A 7500-nucleotide genomic window follows, 5' to 3' on the forward strand; every position below is an offset into this window, starting at 1 on the left:
CTTTTTTTTTTTTGAGCTTTATGTGTCTTTGTGGTTTACTTTTTGGGTATGAAGAGCTGGTTCATCTAAGCTTCTGGTTCTCTCTTTTGATTTTATATTGTCGAGGCCGGATTGATTTTGTCTTCAGGAGTTCCACGGTGGCCCAATTCCAATGTGGATCAGAAGTTTTCAGACTGTCCCCTTAGGTCTGGAATCTTCTAAGAATGCTTTTGGCCTCAGGAACTTGGGTGTTGAACTGACCTGAGACCCTGGTCTTGGCCACGACACGCAGGGATGCAAAAGCAGATGGGGCAGGAAGAAGCCCCAAGATTTCCCAGGGAGTGGATTTAATAGCTGGGTTGTACTGGATGCAAAGGATCAGGGAGAGTAAAGGTAAGCCTCGGAGCCCCAGAAAGAGGCTGTCAGCCCCCGAAAGAGGCTGGCGGGTTTGTAGGACCAGGGAAGTAGAGGGAGGTGAGGGCGGGTCCAGGACCGGAATCAGTGCTCCTGGGGCCCAAGAAAGGCACTGAGTTGGTCTGGGTGAGAAGGGTCAGGAAGCAGTATTGGTTCCCCAGGTGTCTGAGGGGCCCCAAGACTAGGAATGGTGCAGGGCCTAAACTAGGAGTATAGAACTGCAGGGGGGGAGGTGAATATGGCTTAGGGAGTCCCCGGCACAGAGAGCTGCGCTATAGACTTACCCCAAGAGGCCTGAGGATAGTAGTATCATTTTGATATTTTAATGTGGAAAGATCTCCAAACTTCTGTTCCATTGTCCTATGGAGACAAAGCATTAAAGTGTAATTTGTGCCAAGATAGTCAAGATTCTGAACTACTGTACTAAACAGGCTGTTCAATGGCACATTAGCAGAGGAAGAACAAGATAATAAAAGAGTTAATGGGCTGGAGAGATGACGCAGTGGTTAAGAGCACTGACTGCTCTTGCAGAGGAGCCAGGTTGAATTCCCAGCACCCACATGGCAGCTAACAACTATTGGTAACTCCAGTTCCAGGGGACTCCAACACCCTCTTCTGACTCTGTGGGCATTGCATGACATGGATGTACTTACACACATGCAGACAATATACTCATACACATAAAAAAGAGCTAAGCAAACAGTTGCCAATATCTCCTGTGACAAATGTGAACAGACCTCAGAAACTGACTTCAGAGTCTGGTGTTTAGTGCTTCAGTGGGGAGAAAGATCCTGGCAATGTGGAACCAAGGAAAAGGGCAGAAATCTGGAGCTATGAATGAATATTTTTTTTGAATGAATGCATCTTTTATCTTCACGATCAAGGTTGGATCACAATGTGAGATTATGCAGCACTATTCCCTCTGGTACAACACTCTCAGTCAACAACTGGAAGACAAAACTGTGAATATTCTCCTAGCCATGGGAGTATCATTTTGAGGTAAACGAAATGTGTCTGATGAAATCACTAGATGATGATGAAAATGACAGAATTAGAGATAAAAAAAGGAAAATGAACTGGACATATTGCTTCACTAGCAGAGCTATTTGAAGACTCTTTCCCTGAGGCTGAAAAAGAGCAAAGAGTGGACCACATTCACTTCCAGTTCTTGTTGTGAACTAGAGCAGAGCCCGTGCTGACAAAGAGAGTGGTCAAAAGGTCCGACCAGAGCAGGCCTACATAGTGTACCTAACTCCTGTTTGTATTGTTCCAGGTTGTTCCCCTTATTAGTAGATGATGGCAAGCAGTCATGAAATTTAAAACAAACAAACATAAACATGGAACTACCTATATCCATATGTACCTGAATATATTGTGCCCACAGGCAAAGAAGAGTATTTGTACGTTAAACCTGATATAGAGTGTGAGCTATATCCGATTCCTTTGTCTGTCTGGTTTTTGTTTTTGAGACCAGGTCTCACTATGTAGCCCCAGCTATCCTGGAACTGTCTAGGCATGCCAGGCTAGACTCAACCTCACATAGATCCACCTGTCTCTGTCTTTTGAGGTGCTGGGATTAAAGGTATAGGTCACAGTGCCAGCTTTTGTCTGTTTTAACAAAGCAATTGTAATCCAGTGCATCAAATTATCCATGATACAACAGCAGGACCATGACTCTCTTTGAAATCTATTCTTATGATGTAGCACTAATTTAATTTTAAAAACCAAAACAGAAAACCAAGTTCATGTAGGTTGTTTTTTGTTAAGAGTAAAGTGCTCGTTTTTACTGGCCATGATAGTAAAAAACTGGACAAGTCCTGTTTGGCAGGCTGAAGTGACACAAATCTCATGATTTCCAGTGGTCCCCAGATGTCTGCTAATTTGAGCGTGATGCAGTCCAAGAACTATTTTCAGATTCTTATATTTCCTTCTCTAGTAAGTGTCGTTTGATACAGAAACAGCAACTGTAAGGGAATACTGATGATTTTAATTACACGTGTGATCTGTGAATGTAGAAGGCAGAATTCCAGTCTCCAGTCTCTCCTAGGAAGTCTCAGCTCTGCAGAGTATACGTGCCTGCATGCTCTCTGTGGCCTTTGTGTGTGCCATGGGCTCTCCTTGAAGACTGTCACTAATACTTTGTCGCCCCTCGTGATGACTAAAATACGCAGAGCAATGCCAAATTGTATTTGGGGAACAAATGAATGACTTGCTGCCAACCTTACTACAAAGGATTGATTCTGAGAAGTCACGTGGTCTCTACAATATTGCTCACAGCTGTTTTCTCTTTTGGTGCTACTAAACTTGTCACTGGAAAAAAAACAAGTGATGTAGCGGTGACAATGAGTGTTTCATCTTATTCTTAGGGCACTGACAAAAGAGTCCCGTACTTTGCAACTTTGATTGAGATCAGTTCCCCGATGAAGCCCTCTGACTGTACAGGAAGGAAGAAGAGGCAAAGCTGGGAAGTAAGGCTTGGTAAAGAGGCAGACTAAGCTCTTATACTTTCTACTCTTAGTCTCTCTAACGTTCAGCTCTTTAAAAACAGTAGATAATGAGAACAATGATTGAACAGGTTTTACTAGGTGTTTGTATAAGTAGATGAGTTAGTCCGAGAAAAATGCTAAGTACTGCATTTGGTGTTTAGTACATGTTTGCTAAATGGTAGCTGCTATTCGATGTTATGGTCATGTCAGAGTACAAGGAGTCAGCCTTGAGTTCGGCTCAAGACTTTTTGAATAGGTGAGATACGCACATAACTAAATAAAAAAAAATAAAATAAAAAAACAAAATGAGGAAGTTCTGTGGTGGAGCATGGAGAACGGATGCAGCATCATTTCAGACAAGAGAAAGAGCAAAAAGTGTTTAAAGAAAAGGAGTCACAGAGGAGGCCAGACGGAAGGTTAGTAGCAAAGGATGAGAAGAATTCCAGTACACTGACAAAGAAATCTGGGCCTGTGCTGGGTATCTTTGTTTGCCAACTTGACACAGTGGGTAGAGGGAGCCTCAGTTAGGGAACTGCCTCCATTGGACTGGCCTGTGACCATGTATATGGAGTATTTTCTTGATTGTTGAGTGATGTTGGAGGGCCCACTAAACTGTGTGGTGCCACTCCTGAGTAGGTGGGCCTGTGTTGTATAAGAAAACAAGCTTGAGCACAAGCCAGGGGATCAAGCCAGTAAGCAGCATTCTTCCATGGCCTGTGCTCCAGCTCCTGCCTCCAGGTTCCTACCCTGAGTTCCTATGTTGGGCTTCCTCAGTGATGAACTGTGACTCAGGGAGATGTAAGCCAAATAAACCCTTTCCTCCCCAAATTGGTTCTGGGCAGAGTGAAGGAAAGTGAAGCAAGTGAAGGAAAACTAGAACAGGGTCCAAACCAAGGCCCTAAGCAAAGAGCTGTGTGAACAATAGTGTGGAAGTAGCAGTGAGCCTGCAGTGCTAAGAAAGCGGGGAGAAAGAGCAGAGCAGGGGCCGCAGGCAGAGATCTGCTCAGCCACCAGATGATGCCAAACACTGGAGGGCATGGAAAGATGAGGACACATGTTTATTTTCCTTTGTGCTGCAAAATTGCATTTGTTATATCACGTTGGTATAGAACAATAGCAAAAAATATGTTTATGGAAAATTGCATGCATTTTACATGTTAGTGCTACTAATGCCAAGTTATGGTGTTTGGACAGGAGAAGAAGTTAAATTGTGTTGGCATCTTAAAAGAAGTCTCTGCCCGCCCTAGAAGACACTGAAGCAGATGCTGCTTTAGACAAGTCCTAAATTGGATGACAAAACCAGGGTATAGTGCCTCACAACGACAAATTTCTGGGTGTGCCCAGCGTGGAAAAGAGCTTGATCAGGGGAGGTGACTGTCTAAGCTGAGGGCCACATCTAGCTGAAATCTATACACCTGAGGAAATAAAGCCTCCAACCCCAAAGGAGAATTTGAACAACATGGCCCTGCCTCCATTCAGATGGTCTAGACTTACTGTTTTATTGCTTGCTTGCTTGATTTTTATTTTATGTGCATGAGTGTTTTGCCTGCATGTATGTAATACAACATATGCATGCAATGTCCGTGGAGGCCAGAAAAGGGCATTGAATCTCTCGGAACTGGAGTTATAGGCAGTTGTTAGCTGCCATGTAGGTGCTGTGAACCAAACCCGGATCCTTTGCAAGAGCAGCCTGTGCTCATAACCACTAAGCCATCTCTCCAGCCTGTTTAAACTTTTAAAGGATACAAATACAAGACAGTACAAATGGTGACAAAAGTCTTCACTTCCATATCCATGCCCTTAGTCTAGTACTCTTCTATGTAAGTGTTTGTAACCTGAAAGCTCCTCCCAAAAGCTGGAGTTGATCCAGGGCGAGCTTTGAGCGACTCTGAGCACACTGGGAAAAGGGGGTGGAGTCACGGTGAGTGAGAGAGACCAGAGCAGGAGATGTACTGCACATGCATTTCAAATATGGAAAAGGAAAAGCCCACAAGAATCTGTGTCTTTATAAGTCACTCCCTCCCAAATGTCATATAAACTATGCAAAATCCAAATAGAATGCCTTGTGTCAGTTCGTCAATTCATGCCAGGACCAGGAGACTCTGAGTGGGGGCAAGTCTCCCAGTGAAAGGGGAAAAAATTAGTGAAACAGTGTTTATGAAAGGAAATTTAAAAATTAAAAATTTAGGTAACCAAAATTGGCAAAACAATATCTCTATCACGGTTTCCTGAAAATATCAAATGGAATTTGAATTCTAAGATTAAGATTCTATTTTCAGGGCTAGAGAGATGGCTCAGCAGTTGAGTGTATACTGCTCTTCTAGACTACCCAAGTTTGATTCCCAGCATGTACATTGGGTGGCTAACAACCTCCTATAACTACAACTTCAAGGAATTTGAAGCCCTCTTCTGGCCTCCATAGATACTTGCACTCACATGGCATACACTCATAGACACACACACACCTACACATAGGAATAAAAAATAAAAACAGTTCTTTAAAAATATAGTCCATTTGCATATTTCTTCCCCTTACTTTCTCACATCAACATTAACCCCCTCTGTTCTGTCTCCCTACTTGCACCAAGATTCAAGCTTAGTCCTGCTGCTGTGGTCTTACTGACTCTTTTTGCAAACAGATTCCTGTCTCCTTCACTGGGACCTGGATTTGCTAGATATCATTTGCTGGGATATCATTCTCCCTGGTTATACCCCTCTCCAATCATACTCCATCACCCTTATATTTTACTGACAGGTCCGTTCAGATACAACCTATGCTGAAGGTAGGGTCCCCACACACACTGTTGGTGTAATAGCCTGTTTGTGTTTTCTACAGTATCTTTCTGTAGTGTCATTCACAACAGATAATAAATGAATGTTTCTGCACCTCCAAGTTGCTATTGACTCTAGCTATTTCTGTGGCAGCCAGTTTTTCATGGAATAGCCTGACCTGCTTCTGCTGAATCATGTGTCTCTTTTAGCAGACCCTGGCTTCTTTGTCACTGTGATATGGGAGTCTGTAGTCTATCCATACTTGGACCACATGGAAACACAACGTAGTTATCACTCCAGTGAGAAATGGAAACTGATAAGAAAGGCTCCCTTTCTCCTTTGGACAGTGATGAAGCTCATTAAACATGGTTCATGAAGAAGGACCTTGTGAGACTGAGTCCCAGTTGGTCACAGCTGTGAAAAATCAGAACACATCTTGGATAAGATCTGCTGCTTTCCCTGGTCTTCCTGTTCCACTTCTTGGGACTACTTTTGTCCTGATTTCATTTCTATTGCTGTGATAAAATACCTTGACAAAAATTTAGGGAAGAAAGTTTATTTTAGCTTACAATTCCAGATGAAGGCCCATTAGTTTGGAGAAGTCACAGCTGCAAGTGCTTGAAACAGTCACACCACATCCACAATCAAGAACAGAGAGAAAGGAATTCACGTATCATCGCTTGCTAGCTTGCTTGCTTGTGCTCAACTTGATTTCTCCATTCTTATACTGTTTAGAATCTTTGCCTAGGGAAGCATGCCACCCACAGTGGGCTGGGTCTTCCTACATCAATTAGCTTAGTTAAGACAGTTCCCTCCCCCCATACATATCCACAGGTCAACACAATGTAAAAAAAAATTACTCACTGAGTCTCTCTTCCCAGATGATTCTTGGTTGTGTAAAGTTCACAATTAAAGATAACATCACAACATTCCATTAAACTATCTGCACATAATTATTTTCCCTGGCTCTAGTTTTTGGAGATAACTGAGGATAAGAAAAAACACAGTGGATGAATAAATATAGAATTCTTGACTGGGACACTTTCCCCAGATCAAGAAACTGTAAGAATGAATTTCCTGTTATTTCAGACATGCAGAAAGGGCTGTTATTGTTTCAGTATTCTATCTAGTACTTTAAACTCTTCACCTATGTTACAAGTGCAGATCTCTGATCTAAGCGTGTGTGTGTGTGTGTGTGTGTGTGTGTGTGTGTGTGTGTGTCTGTGTTGCATAGACCTGTCCTCCAAGAGTCAAACCATGGACAAACACCATCTTCCCAAACAGGGTTGTGCCCACCCACTTGCCTAGAATTATCACCCCTAAGCTTGTTGACTGTCACAGTCCACAAGGAAGGAGAGGCAGGGAGAGTCACAGGACCCTCAAAACTAACCAGACAGCCCTAGCTAAATGAGGGGAAGGGGCTACATAATCTGTGGGATCCTAGGAGACTCTCTCACCATCCACACTTGGGTGAAGACTTTCAGGTGTGGCCTTGGAGGGGAGTACCCACACTCCTGAAGTGAACCCACACCCATTTCTCTGTAAAGAAGGCCAATAAACTCAGTGGCTTCCCAGACTGTAGTCTGGCAAAATTCTACCTTGGTTTATTGTTGGGATCAAGGGAGGAGAAGGCAGACATTTTTACACTTCCTCAGGAGATATTTTAGCTACTGTTCGTTCGTGTGTGTGTGTGTGTGTGTGTGTGTGTGTGTGTGTGTCTTCTAGTGTGCCCCAAGGCTCAGGATAGAGTTTCTAGATATCATAATATAATAGCTTTTATAAACAACAACTTCTTCTTCTTCTTCTTCTTCTTCTTCTTCTTCTTCTTCTTCTTCTTCCTCTCTCTCTC

This window comes from Nannospalax galili, unplaced genomic scaffold, assembly GCF_000622305.1.
Source record: "Nannospalax galili isolate Female #2095 unplaced genomic scaffold, S.galili_v1.0 scaffold202, whole genome shotgun sequence".
NCBI lineage: Eukaryota > Metazoa > Chordata > Mammalia > Rodentia > Spalacidae > Nannospalax > Nannospalax galili.